The sequence below is a fragment of the Eurosta solidaginis genome, unplaced genomic scaffold, assembly GCF_040869045.1.
Source record: "Eurosta solidaginis isolate ZX-2024a unplaced genomic scaffold, ASM4086904v1 ctg00001714.1, whole genome shotgun sequence".
In the NCBI taxonomy this organism is placed as follows: domain Eukaryota; kingdom Metazoa; phylum Arthropoda; class Insecta; order Diptera; family Tephritidae; genus Eurosta; species Eurosta solidaginis.
In genome coordinates, this window is record NW_027137250.1 from 7,423 (window position 1) to 25,295 (window position 17,873).

General features: G+C 41.1%; 1 pseudogene; it reads right to left on the reverse strand.

The window, feature by feature from the left end:
* Window positions 1–12,144: 12,144 nt before the first annotated feature.
* Window positions 12,145–12,683, reverse strand: LOC137236297 (ATP-dependent RNA helicase Ddx1-like; annotated as a pseudogene).
* Window positions 12,684–17,873: the final 5,190 nt, after the last annotated feature.

The following is a 17,873-nucleotide window of genomic DNA, read 5'->3' on the forward strand; positions in this document are numbered from 1 at the left end:
AAAAAGTGTGATAATTCATTTCTAAAGGCGGATAAAGCGATGAAACTTGATAGGTGAGTTGATCTTATGACGCAGAATAGAAAATTAGTAAAATTTTGGACTATGGGCGTAGCACCGCCCACTTTTAAAAGAAGGTAATTTAAAAATTTTGCAAGCTGTAATTTGGCAGTCGTTGAAGATATCATGATGAAAATGGGCAGAAACGTTACTCCTATTACTATGTGTTTGCTTAATAATTATTAGCAAAATGGGAGAACGACCACGCCCACTTTAAAAAAAAAATTTTTTAAAATAAAATTTTAGCAAAAAAATTTAATATCTTTACAGTATATAAGTAAATAATGTCAAAATTCAACTCCAGTAATGGTATGATGCAACAAAATACAAAAATAAAAAAAAAATAAAAAAAATGGGCGTGGCTCCGCCCTTTTTCATTTAATTCGTCTAGGATACTTTTAATGCCATAAGTCGAATAAAAATTTACCAACCCTAGTGAAATTTGGTAGGGGCTAGGACAATAACTTATTTCTGTGAAAAAGGGCGAAATCGGTTGAAGCCACGCCAAGTTTTTATACACAGTAGACCGTCTGTCCTTCCGCTCGGCCGTTAACACAATAACTTGAGCACAAATCGATATATCTTTACTAAACTCAGTTCACGTACTTACCTCACTTTGTGTTGGTATAAAAAATTGCCGAAATCCGACTATGACCACGCCCATTTCTTCGATATCGAAAATTACGAAAAATAAAAAAAATGCAATATTTCTATACCAAATACGAAAAAAGGGATGAAACATGGTAATTAGATTGGTTTATTGACGCAAAATATAACTTTAGAAAAAAAAAATTGTAAAATAGGTGTGACACCTATCATATTAAGTAGAAGAAAATGAAAAAGTTCTGGAGGGCGAAATAAAAAACCCTTGAAATATTGGCAGGAATACTGTTCGTGGTATTACATATATAAATAAATTAGCGACATCCAACAGATGATGTTCTGGTTCATCCTGGTCCACATTTTGATCGATATTTGGAAAACGCCTTCACATATACAACTACCACCACTCCCTTTTAAAACCCTTAATAATACCTTTAATTTGATGCCCATATCGTACAAACAATGTCTAGAGTCACCTCTGGTCCACCTTATGGCGATATCTCGAAAAGGCGTCTACCTATAGAACTAAGGCCTACTCTCTTTTAAAATACTCATTAGCACCTTTCGTTTGATACCCATATTGTACGAACGCATTCTAGAGTCACCCCTGGTCCACCTTTATGGGGATATCTCGAAAAGGCGTCCACATATAGAACTAAGGCCCACGCCCTTTTAAAATACTCATAACCACCTTTTATTTGATACCCATATCGTACAAACGCATTCTAGAGTCATCCCTGGTCCACCTTTATGGCGATATCTCGAAACGGCGTCCACCTATGGGACTAAGCATTACTCCCTTTTAAAATAACTATTAACACCTTTCTTTTGATACCCATATTGTACAAACAAATTCTAGGGTCACCCCTGGTCCACCTTTATAGCGATATCTCGAAACGGCGTCCACCTATGGAACTAAGGATTACTCCCTTTTGAAATACTCATTACCACCTTTTATTTGATACCCATATCGTACAAACGCATTTTAGAGTCACCCCTGGTCCACTTGTATGGCGATATCTCGAAAAGGCGACTACCTATACAACAACCACCACTCCCTTTTAAAACCCTCATTAATACCTTTAATTTGATACCCATACCGTACAAACACATTCTAGAGTTAACCCTGGTCCACCTTTATGGCGATATTTCGATCCACCTCTAGAATTAAGGCCCACTCCCTTTCATAATACTCATTAACACCTTTCATTTGATACCCATATAGTACAAACAAATTCTAGAGTCACCCCTGGCCCATGTCATACAAACACATTCCAGGGTTTCCATCGGTTCATTTTCCTACATGGTTATTTTCCCTTATGTTGTCACCATAGCTCTCAACTGAGTATGTAATGTTCGGTTACACCCGAACTTAACCTTCCTTACTTGTTAATTTTATAATTTATTTAATAATTTGGGAAGGCTTTAAACAACGTGACATCAGGACGGACAAGGCGACAGCTGTTTCGATTATACCTTTTAAATCTCTTCAAAGCATTTTCTCCCGGGAGTGGAATTCGAACCCGCACTCCTACGATAGTTGAAATGGTTACAAACGCATTCAGCTACGTCATGCCTTAGTTGTTGTAAAGTTTTTCCCAATTGTCTTTTTTGCATATACTAATTTTCTACACATCATATACTTCGTATGTAATAATGTGTTGAAGTTATGCATGTTTGTAAGTCGGTTTCAGAGAAACTGGATTTGTTGCTGCTTTTGTTCTATTTATAGAACTACAACGAATTAACGAAATGTTGTCTGTTTGAATGGGTTAAACGGGGATTGCTTTAAATGTATGAAAACATTTATTTCAAGCAATTTTTATACTCAGTTAAGCAGAGCTCACAGATTGGATAACGGTTGGTTGTACAGGTCTAAAGGAATCGAGATAGATATAGACTTCCATATATCAAAATCATCAGGATCGAAAAAAAAAAATTGGGTTGAGCCATGTCCATCCCTCCATCCCTCTTTCCGCCCATTAACACGATAACTTGATTAAATTTTGAGGTATCTTGATGAAATTTGGTATGTAGGTTCCTGAGCACTCATCTCATATCGCTTTTTAAAATGAATGATATCGGACAATAACCACGCCCACTTTTTCGACATCGAAAATTTCGAAAAACCGAAAAAGTGCGATAATTCATTACTAAAGACGGATAAAGCGATGAAACTTGATAGGTGAGTTGATCTTATGACGCAGAATAGAAAATTAGTAAAATTTTGGACTATGGGCGTGGCACCGCCCACTTTTAAAAGAAGGTAATTTAAAAATTTTGCAAGCTGTAATTTGGCAGTCGTTGAAGATATGATGAAATTTGGCAGAAACGTTACTCCTATTACTATGTGTTTGCTTAATAATTATTAGCAAAATGGGAGAACGACCACGCCCACTTTAAAGAAAAAAATTTTTAAGTCAAATTTTTACAAAAAATTTAATATCTTTACAGTATATAAGTAAATAATGTCAAAATTCAACTCCAGTAATGATATGGTGCAACAAACTACAAAAATAAAAGAAAATTTCAAAATGGGCGTGGCTCCGCCCTTTTTCATTTAATTCGTCTAGGATACTTTTAATGCCATAAGTCGAACAAAAATTTACCAATCCTTGTGAAATTTGGTATGGGCTAGGACAATAACTTATTTCTGTAAAAAAGGGCGAAATAGGTTGAAGCCACGCCAAGTTTTTATACACAGTAGACCGTCTGTCCTTCCGCTCGGGCCGTTAACACAATAACTTGAGCAAAAATCGATATATCTTTACTAAACTCAGTTCACGTATTTACCTGAACTCAATTTGTATTGGTATAAAAAATTGCCGAAATCCGACTATGACCACGCCCATTTCTTCGATATCGAAAATTACGAAAAATAAAAAAAATGCAATATTTATATACAAAATACGAAAAAAGGGATGAAACATGGTAACTGGATTGGTTTATTGACGCAAAATATAACTTTAGAAAAAAACTTTGTAAAATAGGTGTGACACCTACCATACTAAGTAGAAGAAAATGAAAAAGTTCTGGAAGGCGAAATAAAAAACCGTTGAAATCTTGGCAGGAATACTGTTCGTGGTATTACATATATAAATAAATTAGCGGCATCCAACAGATGATGTTCTAGTTCATCCTGGAAAACGCCTGTTTAAGCCACCAGCCTAAATATTCGCTACCACCCTAATGCACATTTTTGGCAACATTATTATTTACCGGTAACGGCCCACCCCTGCCGAGTGCTAACTTCAAAGGGGAAAAACTCGGCGAAAGTCAGCTATCGGCAGGTGGTGAGGACCTTTTTTTTTTTAAATCTTTCTTTTCTATTTTGGAACGTTCATGAGCCAGCAGCTAGCCCCAGGTGAGTAATATAAACCAACCATTTCCCACATTTTCCATTTTTTACTAAGTGCGATTTTCATTGTAATTAATATTTGCAAATTATTAATTTTCATAAATGTGAATTTTCCAAGTGCACAGTGAATTGTCGATTTAATTGATATATATAACTTTTCCGCATCATAATTGCGCTATCCGTGCGCATTTGAATTGATAAAATTATAATTGCACGCTTTGAATTGCCAAGTGTAAATTTCTTATATCTTAACTACTTGCACTTGCAGTAAGATTGCAAGTAATCACTTTGATAAATTTGAATGTGTCAAGTGCGTTTTGTATTTCCTTTAATTTCGTTCTGCACTACTGCATACTAAATCGGAATTGCTATTTATATTGTGAAGTAATTATTTTCCTGACGACCAGGAAGTTTGTGAGTGTTTCACTTTCATAATCATATTGTAGCTCGTCGCTAATTCCTTTATACATTTTCAATAAAATTATATTTTGTAAACAAATTTGTGGTTACGATTTACTAATTCGGTATTTATTCTCTTTTAGTTGCAACGCACACGCCCGACTCCCCGGGTCCACACTGCCCCGCAAAACATTGATCCTTACGCGCCGAGAAAGGAAAAACTTCGAAAATCAATATCTTTTTTAATAAACCAAAACCCAGGAATTTGGAGATTGCATAGAAAATTAGGGTATTTAATCATTAAAATCAACCAGCAGTGAAAAAAGTTGGCCATCAAAACGAACGAGCAGCGTATACCAACTCGTCATCACACACATACATACAGTCCATTAGCATTATAACATCATCAGCATATCATACAGGCCACTAATATCACCGTCACCTCGAAATCATATCACGTCAGCGCACAACATCAAACAGTCCACTCATCTACATCACATACAATCCATTAATCATCACAGATCATAACATCACATACAGTCTATCAACATCACAACATCGCACAGTCCATTATTATCGCATACAGTCCATTTATCACATCATCATAATATTACTATCACTCATACAGTCCATTCGCATCACATCGAAAACACAAGGTACGTGGTTGCTTGGTATTGCACATATTTTTTTTAAATTTAATTTACGTGTTTTACGTAAAAAGTGCACTCCGTGATAGTTACAAAAAGAGGCAAAGCAAGTGAAATTGTTAGATTTCGTGTTTACTGAGCACACAAAGCCTTTTGACGATCGGGTAATCCCCCCCACCAGTGGTAAGGGTTATTCGACACCGCTCAAGGCAGACAGTCGGTGAATTTTTTTTTAGTTTTTTTTCGCACTCATCACTGTACTGTGTTGTACCCCCTCGTCGTCACATACGTCGACAAAACTTGCTGCAGGTACCATATTTTCACTTGGTTGATAGCCTTAGCTTTACTTTAGTAATCAGTTTGCGAGCTGAAATAATACCAAAAGCCAAAAAAGTATCACTACGTTGGGTGGCTAGTGGCTTGATCACACAATTTATACTGATCGCGTTATATTATATAGCTGTGTTTTTCTCACTTTTTTTTCTTAATAAATACTTTAAATCGTAATTTTCCACAGTAAGTTGGATAAACAAATTTATTTTTTTATATTGGGAAAGATCGCTGGTTGGCTACTCGGGAATACTCAGCGTTCACTTAAACTTTGTATTCACATTAAATCCTCGTCGGGATTTCTATCTGTGATTCAAATTTCTAGAATTACACACATTAAATCCACAGGATTTCGATTTGTGGTTCAAATCTCGAGGTTGACACACTATCCACATCGGGATTATATCTGCGTTTTTTAAACTTTTTTTAGACACGCTAAGTTTTCAGAAAATATTTCTATCTGTGTCCAATACACCCTTTAGACACATTAAATATTTGCAGACGATTTCTCTTCTCTGCATTGCACATCACTGTAGACACATTAAATCCTCGTCAGGATTTCTATCTGTGTTTGATATCACTTTGTACGCACTAGAACCTTTCAGGATTTCTATCTGTGCTGCATATCACTACATGCACATTAAATCCTCGTCAGGATTTCTATCTATATCACTGTATACACATTAAATCTTCGTCAGGATTTCTATCTGTGGCTTACATAATCCTCGTGAGGATCTCTATAAGTGGTTCATATCACTGGCCACACATTACATTCACGTCAAAATTTACATCTGATTCATTTTTGTCGCTTATCACTAAATTCACATAAGATTGCTTTCTGTGTTGACACATACAATCAGTTCAGAGTTTCAATCCGTGTGTTTTTAAAGATTTTACTTATACATCACAATCACAGCAGGATTGATAGCTGGGCTACGTTCAAAAAAACAAAACACTCTTAAAATTTGCTGCGGTTGAATACACACCAACGCCACTAAGTCTTTTGCCTTCAAGCTCGACACCTTCAAAGAAACAAAATATTCAGATTAATAAAATCAATGGAGACTTATATTAGATTGGCTGATTCCATAGTGGAGTTTGAGCAAGATTTCAACTCTGCCCCGGCCGAATCCCGGAACAAGCACACCCTTGCACTACTGCAAGAGGAGCTGAAGGCACTATGGAAGAAGACCAAGTCCACATATGAAGGTATTCTCAGCAATTCTGAGCTGTCCAAAGAGGAACTCAGCTCGCTAAGAAGAAAGAACAAAAGTTGCTTCGCATGCTACCTACAATGCATGTCTGCTGTGGCGGCTGAAGCCGAAGCTCTCACCCCACAGCCGGGGAAAGATGAAGCAAAGGATGAAGACTCTTCGCGCCGTGGACATAAAATGCGGCTGCCACCTTGTGACACCGATGTATTTAAAGGCGACTACCTTTCCTGGCCAGCCTTTAGAGATATGTTCAAGGCGATATACATCCACAATACCGATCTGAAAGATGTCGAGAAATTATATTATCTAAAACAAAAAACTCAAGGGGAGGCAAAAGAAATAGTGGGCAGGTGCTCATTAACAAACGAGGGTTTTGCGACCGCCTGGAAAAATCTAAGCGACAGGTACGATTATATCCTCGTCAACACACAACTAAAACTTTTATTTAATCTGACGGTAGTCGAGCAGTAGTGTGGAACATCAATTAAAAAATTGCAACGTGAGATCAACAATTGTATTTCTGCGCTACAATGTCATAATATTGACATCACAAATTGGGATGCAATTATAATATACTTATGCTCCACAAAACTCCCTGAATCTACACTGGCTCTTTAGGAACAGACCGTAGAAGGAAAAACAGATATTCCGAAATGGGAGGATATGGACAAATTCCTGTCCAATCGCTTCCAGACATTAGAGACGGTTTCCGATCTTAGGGGTAATAAAACAACAAAAACACCCAAAAGTCAGAGTTCGCATTCTAGGGAAAATTCTACGCTTGGGGTTTACCAAGCAAGCTTACCAAAGTCGGCATGTAAGATGTGCAACAGTACGGAGCACAAATTACGAAATTGCCAAAAATTCCGTAGGTTGTCCCCGACAGGAAAAATCGAATTTGTCAAAAACAATAGTTACTGTCTGAATTGTCTGTCGGGTGGACACACCGTGACACGATGCACTAGCCAATTCAATTGCAGCACGTCCCATGTAAGGCACAACACCTTGCTGCATCTTCCGACAGCACAACCAAAGACAACTCCCCAAAGGTGGACTCAAAACGCCACCGACAATACACCTTCAACCTCACAGCAGGCTAGGGCAAGGATGGAGTCTGAAAAAAGACAAGATAATGCTAATAACGTCTCTTCGTGTCATGCTAACACCACTAAAGGGGTGTTATTAGGAACACCACGTGTTAATATACACTATAATGGAGTAAAATTTTCCGCCAGAGCGCTGATAGACTCTGGGTCCCAATGCTTTTTCATAGCAGAAAGACTAAAAAAGCGAATAAACCTTCCATCCAAACGTCTGCATGTGCAAGTGTCAGGAATAAATAATACACCATCTGCACAGGTAAAGGAATCATGTGTGATTACGTTAGGGTCGCTGACAGACCCCTTAGTGAACATCGATACAGTGGTCCTAGTCCTGCCTCAATTAACAGGGGACCTTCCGACTTGCCAAGTTAGCGCAACGACTCGACAAGCGTTTCCTAATCTGATTCTGGTGGATAAGAGGTTCTTCATTAATGAACTAGTCGATCTCATACTTGGAGGCGACATTTATCCCCAGATAATACTGAACGGTATAAGAAAGAACGTTCTAAATACGCTTCTCGCCCAAGAAACCGTCTTCAGTTGGATTCTAACTGGTCGTGCAGAAGTACCTCACTCAACTAATACACGGGTATCCTTTTTTAATGGAATCAGCCTAGACAAGCAACTAACCGCTTTCTGGGAACTTGAAAACGTACCTAAGAAAAGGGCACTTAACGAAGATAATGCCTATTGCGAGGAAATTTTCAGAGCTAAAACAGAAAGAAACTCCGATGGAAAATACACTGTCGCCCTTCCTTTTAAACAGGATTTTCCTAAAAACATCTCTTTAGAGCCTTTCCTAAACGGCGTCTGCTCCCAATTCTACCAGAATGAGACGCACCTAGGCAAGACACCGGCCCTACAGACAGAGTACAATAGGGTACTAGCGGAATATGAGACATTGGGACATATGTCAAAAGTTCCAAAAATCATACCACCCCACGTGACCGATTGCTACTTCTTACCCCATCATGCGGTTATAAAGAAGAAAGCACCACGACAAAAGTTCGTGTGGTGTTCAACGCTTCGTGTTCCACAGCCAATGGCACAAGCCTAAACGACGTACTTTATACAGGCCCAGTGCTTCAGGTCGACTTAACGATTCTACTCCTTCGATGGAGATTCTTTAAATATGTTTTTAATAGCGACATCGAAAAGATGTACCGGCAGATATGGGTAAAGCCAAACCAAACACAATTCCAGAGAATAGTTTTTCGCAACAATCCTAGTGACCCTATCAGCGTCTACGAATTAAAGACAGTCACCTTTGGAGTCAATTGTGCTCCTTATCTGGCGATAAGGACACTGCACCAACTAGCAGACGACGTTGAAACTTCATCACCAATTGCCGCAGATATCTTACCGACAGGTATGTACGTCGATGACGTTCTAGCCGGGGGACATGGCATCGAATCCACACTCAAAGCTCGCTATGAAATCACAGATGCTTTACAGTCCGCAGGTTTTTTCCTTCGCAAATGGACGTCAAATTGCTCAAGAATACTGAAAGGGATACCCAAACCTCATCTGCTCAACGAAGACTTTTTGGAATTCGAGGACACGAGTACGGTCAAGACCCTAGGTATTCGATGGAACGCGCATGCGGATTATTTTTACTTCACGGCAAAAATCGGGATATGTTAACGAAAAGGACAATACTTTCTGCAATCGCTAAACTTTTCGATCCTCTAGGTTGGCTGGACCCAGTCGTCATTGTTGCCAAAATCATTATGCAAAACATTTGGCTAGAAGGGACTGACTGGGACGAACCAGTGTCGGCAGGAACCCTAGACCGATGGCATAATTTTATGCAGGAATACCCCTCCATTAACGGAATTCGTATCCCACGTTGGGTGTATTTTACGCCAACCAACGACGTTGAAATACACGGCTTTTGCGACGCCTCGGAAAAAGCTTACGCCGCGACAGTATTTTTACGAGCAAATAGCAATAATAGCAAAAACAAGAGTAGCACCCGTTAAAACAATTTCCTTACCCCGATTAGAGCTATGCGGTGCAGTGTTGCTGGCCGAAACCATCGAATCAGTGCGTGAAAATCTGCATTTAGAAAATTTCAATCTACACCTATGGACAGACTCCACGATTGTTTTGGCGTGGATAAGAAAACCGCCTTGTTCTTGGTCAACCTTTGTCGCTCATCGAGTAACGAAAATAGTAGAAAAGGTAGGAAACAAATCCTGGCACCATGTAGAATCCACATCCAATCCTGCAGACCTGGCTAGCCGAGGACTATCAGCGAAGGAGTTAGTCAATAACTCTTTGTGGTGGCAGGGACCTTCTTGGTTACAAGAAGATAAGACAGAATGGCCAATACAAGAAAAGGACTATCGGACTGACATAGAGGAGAAACAGATGCAGGTTCAACCACTTCAAAAATAAAAGAGAAAGACGACATCCTCGAACGGGTTTCCAATTTATCCAGGGCCTTGAGGGTCATATCGTATGTTCGAAGATTTATCCAAAGAACCAATCCTAAGACAAAATCTTCCTTTAAAGCGGCATCGCACTTCATTTCACCCGATGAAATCCAGGCCACGTCAAGTCAGTTAATAGCTTTCTACCAACGTAGGCACTATTCGGAGGAAATTTCGAGTTTAAATTCCGGGAAGCTCATCGGTTCAAATAGTGAAATCCTCCCTCTTACCACCCTTGTCGATGAAAAGGGTATACTGAAGGTGGGCGGTCGTCTTTCAGCGGACAAGGATCTTCCCTACAGTGAACGGCACCCTATCATTGTGCCGTATGACTGCCGGCTCACACGACTTCTTGTCCAGTTCATCCATAAAGACACCCTGCATGGGGAGAACCAACTTATGTTTCGTCGCCTACGCACCCAATATTGGATCCCTAGGGTCAAAAATATGATCCGATCGGTCATAAACAATTGCAAAACGTGCACAATATTCCGCATACGGACCCAAACCCAACTTATGGGAGATCTACCCTCAGAACGAACCACCTTTTCCCGGGCTTTCACCAATGCGGGGGTAGATTTTTCCGGACCATTTGACATCAAATCTTATAGCGGAAGAGGATACCGCATGGCAAAGGGTTACGTCTGCCTCTTTCCTTGCTTTGCAACCAAGGCGATTCACTTGGAAGACACTACTGCCGTATTCCTGGCAGCTTTTGATAGGTTTGCCGCTCGGCGATGATGTCCAAAGAACATCTACTCCGACAACGGAACCAACTTTGTCGGAGCCTCCAGAGCTCTCCGCTCAGAACTATAAAGCTTTCCTGGCGGACGCTCGCAACGAAACTCTATCCAAGTACAGTCACCAAAACCTGGCATGGCATTTCATACCACCAGGAGCTCCTCACATAGGCGGACTATGGAAGGCAGGGGTCAAAAGCTTCAAGAACCACTTCAAGAAGCTCGCTTTGGGTCACAAATTTACCCTTGAAGAGTTCAGCCCACTATTTTGTCGAATCGAGTCCTGTCTCAATTCTCGACCGTTAAGCCCCTCCTCCAACCAGCCGTCTAATTTGGAGCCACTTACTCCAGGCCATTTCCTCGTTGGACGGCACCTGTTAGCTCCACCGGAGATCGACGTCAGCGAGAATCGCGCAACACTCGTCAATCGATGGGAAAAACTAAAGGCACTTAATCAAACCTTCTGCAAATGGTGGAAAACGGAGTATCTCACCGAATTGCAGAAGCGCGTTAAGTGAAAGCATCCACAATCGAACCTTAAACAGGGAGACCTAGTCGTCATTAAGGAGGACAATCTGCCCCCAACGAATGGAGACTAGGTCGGATAGCCACCCTTCATTATGGCCCCGATAACCGAGTTCGAGTCGTCGAACTGGATACGGCAAGGGGACAAACCACAAGACCAATCACGAAATTTGTCCTACTACCACCCTCCAGTGAGGGTGAGGGAGACTTGTAACTCCCACCAGTTTTAACAAACCCCGTAACCCAGCTCTCATTCAACAGCTCTCGTTCACCACAACAGAAGCCTAAAGCAGATAAACTATCTGCCACCGCATACCCCCTTTTTTATTGTCTGGCACATTACGGCCACAACGCTGGTGCTTAACAACAATGAGAGCAACTACCTATCCACAATTCAAAGAATTCTCCCCCTCAGTGACACCTAATAAAGCCACAACAACGTATAAAAACGCGTCTCTTGTGCTTATTAAAATCTAAAGGGTCTTTTTTTTTCCAAAAACAACAGTCTGTGCAATTCATAATAATGCATACAATCTCACCTGACAGCATAATAGTAATCAAAAGTATTTCATTTGAGCAATTATGTTGACAGCCGGCAATTATCATTTTTGCAATTGTTGATCCAAATGGAAATTCCGATATAACATCACCAAATCTGTCTAGCTATCTATAAGTTATTAAAAACCAAAATCATCAACATACGTAGAGCAACGAGAGTACGGCACAGCCAGCATTACTTTCTGTCTTCCAAATTCCAAAATGCCACATGACCATTGGCAATAACGTCATTTTTACCAAATGCTTCCCCATAATCATCAAATTGACGATTATTGGATATTTTTCCTGTGCCACCAAAGCCATAACCATTACGACATGCTCAGTAGACCAACCCACACGACAAAGGCCTTCGTCAGTGATAGTAGCTTCATAACAGAATTTTCCTTTGCCACGGACGCCGGTTGTTGCACGGCAACCATGCCATTATTTAAACCCACGCGATTGACAACGCATTCCATCCGCTGTTACGGCAAGCGCTGCCCGACGATCAAAGAACGACATTGTCCATGGTGCAATAGCGCCACCAGCAGCAACAGTTTTGCTAACCTTTCCCTCCTCTAAATCGCGTAATGTTTCCCACACTAATTACAAAATAGGTAAACAGAAAGCTCCTGTTTTACCAGAACCAGTTTCGGCGGCCATAAGTACATTACCACCTCCGAGAATGAGCGGTATTGCTTCAGCTTGTACATCGGTCGGCAAGGTCCATTCCATTTCTTCGATTACCTTAGCAATTTCCGGTAAAATACAAAATTTTTCAAAGGCAGTCATTTTCGGAAATATAAAAATTTTCACTATGGTGCTAAAGCCGCTGGACAAAATGTCAAATATGTAGAGCGACGGAGAGGCTAACGAGCACGAATTCAAGCCAATAAAATTAAATGGTATAGTACGAACACCCACGCAAATAGCGTTGCCGCACAAAATGGTTATACTACTCGCCACCATCAGCATTATTACGCCGCCGACTACCTGTTTTACGTCCCCGTTTGGCGTGCCATCAGTGGCAACAGTGCCTCTGCGTGTACCACGTTTACTACGACTACCATAGGATTCGTCGAAGTCATTGTCCGATTCAAAATCCTCTTCGAAGTCATCCACATGATGATAATGTGACATATCAATATCTTCATGGAACCAATCTTTTTCAGCGTTGGCGTGTGAGTCTTTGCTATCGTTAACGCCTGAAACACTCATCGAATTACCATCAGCAGCAACAATTGCTGCACTCTGCCGATGCATTGCCCGTTGCTTGATGATAAGGTGCGCACGATATTGATACGCTCTATCACTGTGATGATTTAGTAAGTACTGCCGCTTTGGTTTACGCCAACGTGCCGATGGATACGTTTATATTTGCCCACCACGAAATCCGGGCATTCGTTGCCATTGTTTCATGAATAGAGTACAATGGGACTGTGCGCCACCGGTCTGTGATCCGAAAATGGCATACGTCGGCATTCGACGTTACATACATAAACGTATATTAAAATTTTCGCTATGTTCTAGAATTTCCCTATAAGCCGAATCGTTGAGGAAATTCTGTATTTTCCCGAATTTATTAATATTTCCAATATCAGAGCGTGATCTTGCGAAGAATTAGTAATCAGCTGAAATGGCAAAAAAAAAAGGAATAAGAAATTAGAAAATGTTACAAAATTATAAAAAGGGAATGATACTTATACTCACCCATCACACGTTTTTTTCATAATGAAAATTCATTCAAAATGTCTGTTTACTCATTTCCATGAATGAATGACATTTTTGAATGAACGAATCAAGGTTGCTATTCGATGACATTTGCTTTTGTCTTTTCTTATGCCGTAAACACATTGCGCGCGACCCCATGGGATCACAAGTCGGATCCGCGGGATCCAACAAACTCGAGTGTTAGTACCCGAACAGCTTTACTCTTTTTTCCGACAAATGAAAATTATGTTTTATTTTGACAATGTGGTGCATAAAAACACGATCAAAATCAACTTTCTTGTGGAAAAAAAAGGTGAACCACTCTAGACCGCAATAATTTTCGCGGTTTATTTGCATTGTTTTCATTGCTAAAAGGTTGGTGCAAAATCAAAATGTCAAACATAAACAAAAACATGTCAAACTCCCTAAGTTTTGGGGAACAGTGGTCTCGCTTTCATGATAGAAATTGGTTTTGTGTTTTGAAGTTCCGATAAAGTTTCGTCAGTCCTTTTGGCCTGAAACCCAAGCAAGAATAAAGTAGTGTCATATATGCTCTAGATAATACAAACAAGGGAGAAATTAAAATTTGTAGTAAAGACTATAAAATTTATGTCGCGTCAGAACTCAGACGCGAGTTTTCCCTAAATACTTTCATGACATGACCATTATGTATAATTACGCTGCCCTAGGGGCAGCACCGCACAGCTGTCTCATTCCAATGAGTGGAAGAGTTAGCAGCTGACAGCAAGTTACCACACTCGATAGTGTAGGCTATCACCGCCAGGGTAGTGTTGAAATCAACCAACACACCACAATTTGTGATTCTCACACAACATGGCCCAAATCAACACAAAGAGTGTTCCCAGACAGCGAATAAAGGCCTCTTTACATCTGTCGCACATTTTATCTGCATGACGTCATTTGACTAGTCATTTTACAGTCATTCATAGGTGATATTCATATTCACATTTGCAGGGGCGTGGGTAAGTTTTGTGACCAAAATTTTTATAGGGCAATTACAAGGAGCCGTGAAAACACACGGGTTTACCGTGATATACCGTATATTATCGCGTATTGCCTGCCTTAGGCAAACACCAAAAAATATAGTTTGCCCTAAGTCTATATTTAATAAGTCTTAATTTTACTAATGGTGGCTTTCAATATCAGAATTTTCATTCTAATGAAACTATTTTCAAAACGAAAGATAATTTAGGCGTATGTCAATCAAAGTTTACTAAACCTAACAGTGGGTTCAACCACTACACGTCACTACATCGGCAGAATAACTTAACCAGATTATTCATCCCAAATAAACCCTTAAACCGAGTACGCCAACCACAAACTCGGCCAATTAAGCTTCTACTCTCCGCCCATACGCCACCCAACCCCCTTAAAAAGCTAAATAAATAATAACAAGTTCCCGTTCCAGAAAGACGGGTTTCTCGGTCAAACGCAACAAGACGGAGCAACGCGTTGACTCCTACCGGTTGTGCCATAAGAATCACGGCATACGACTATGCCCGCTGTACAGGGGAATGTCGGCAGAAGAACGCCTCCGGGCCGTCCTCATACACCGGTACTGCCCCAATTGTTTAATGCCGTTCCATCGGCTGGAAATATGCCCCAGCCGCGACCGATGCCGGGAGCCACACCACACTACGCTGCATATAGAGGATGAGCAACCGCAGCCACGCCCTACCTACCACGACGAGCACGACGAGGATGCAAGCGCCTACGAAGTGCTCTCTATTCATATCACGGAGGACACCCGATAATGGGCACAACAAGTAGCAGATGAGGAGGAAGAGATGGAGGAGATCGCCCGAAGTGCCGCAGTCTTAGCCATCGCCCCAACGACTAGTGGAGAAGCACGATCCTTCCGACCACTGTTTCAGCACGAGAAGCAGAAAAGCAATCAGAGCCACATGGAACACGGGGATGGTGCGGAGACACGTCCTTTCCGCCCATCGCACCGCAATGCCAGTAGGCGCCGGGGCGGCGTGGAGCCGCGTCCGTTCCGCTCGACCCGACGCTCCACTGGCAGAACGGCCCGTATCAACCATGCAAGGAGGGTACCACAACCACTCTAGCGCGCCAAACAACAACCCCAGCCGGCTTCAGAACGGGACGCCTCCGGGAGGCGCCTGTAGCAACAACTATTACCCGCGCATTTTTAGCCATATATCCAACGGCGGTCGTTCGGATAGCAGCAGGAGGGAAGCTCCACGCAGTACGCGCCTTCATCGATCCGTGCGCTCCGATTTCCATCATCGATGCAAACCTCGCAACGGCCCTCGGGTTGGAGCGTACCGGCACGTCCTATCACGTGAAGTGCACGCTTGTTCTGCGAGGGAAATACGGGGTAACGGGAGCAGTGACAGCCCAGGACACAGTGGTGGCACGCTATTCACGGCTTAGTCCGACAGCAACTCTGGATCCATCGGTAGCCACGCCATTCAAATTTATGAAGCTGGCGGATCCAGCTTTCCACCGATCTACACCTGTCCGGCTCGCACTGGGTGCCGATATCTACGCCAGCCTAATGGTTAACGGCACACCACCGTCGAACGTAGGCGGGCTGCTGACCCAAGCCACCATATTCGGGCTGGTGATATCCGGAGCTTTCCAGCAATAGCGTTCTGGCCTGACGCTCACCACTACATCTAGGTTTATATACTATAGAATTTTATGCCAATCACAAAAATCTACATCCAATTAACCAGGTGCATCAAAAACCAAGCAACCCCACGTACATGAACACTAACTTTTCCCTTTTTTATTCACAGCTCCGCCCAGAGAGGCTGCATTAGTGGAGACCGGGAGTTCACAGGAGATCATATTGGAATTTTAATTTATTTATGTTATTTAATTTATTTAAGTCGTCATACCTTGGGACGATTGCTGGAGTCGACGAAAGTTAGCTATAGGCAGGTGGTGCGGACCTTTTTTTTAAATCTTTCTTTTCTATTTTGGAACGTTCACGAGCCAGAAGCTAGCCCCAGGTGAGTAATATAAACCAACCATTTCCCACATTTTCCAGTTTTTACTAAGTGCGATTTTCATTGTAATTAATATTTGCAAATTATTAATTTTCATAAATGTGAATTTTCCAAGTGCACAGTGAATTGTCGATTTAACTGGTATATAGCTTTTCCGCATCATAATTGCGATCATCCGTGCGCATTTGAATTGATAAAATTATAATTGTACGCGTTGAATTGCCAAGTGTAAATTTCTTATATCTTAACTACTTGCACTTGCAGTAAGATTGCAAGTAATCACTTTGATAAATTTGAATGTATCAAGTGCATTTTGTATTTCCATTAATTTCGTTCTGCACTACTGCCTATTAAATCGGAATTGCTATTTATATTGGTAAGTAATTAGCTTTCCTGACGACCAGGAAGTTTCTGAGTGTTTCACTTTCATAATCATATTGTAGCTCGTCGCTAATTCCTTTATACATTTTCAATAAAATTATATTTTGTAAACAAATTTGTAGTTACGATTTACTAATTCGGTATTTATCCTCTTTTATTTGCAACGCACACGCCCGACTTCCCCGGGTCCACACTGCCCCGCAAAACAACGCCTTCACATATACAACTACCACCACTCCCTTTTAAAACCCTCAATAATACCTTTAATTTGATGCCCATATCGTACAAACAATGTCTAGATTCACCTCTGGTCCACCTTTATGGCGATATCTCGAAAAGGCGTCCACCTATAAATCTTCCACCACTCCCTTTTAAAACCATCAATAATACCTTTAATTTGATGCCCATATCGTAGAAACAATGTCTAGATTCACCTCTGGTCCACCTTTATGGCGATATCTCGAAAAGGCGTCCACCTATAGAACTAAGGCCCACTCCCTTTTACTCATTAACCCCTTCCATTTGATACCCATATCGTACAAACAAATTCTAAGGTACCCAGATCCACCTTTATGGCGATATCTCGACACGACGTCCACCTATGGAACTAAGGATCACTCCCTTTTAAAATACTCATTAACAATTTTCATTTGATACCCATATCGTACAAACAAATTCTAGAGTGAACCCTGATCCACCTTTATTTGCGATATCTCGAAAAGGCGTGGCGTCCACCTATAGAACTAAGCCCACGCCTTTTAAAATTCTCTTTAACATCTGTTTAAGCCGCCTCCTTCATAATTTATACGGCGGCGAAATCCTTATGCGCAGCCGT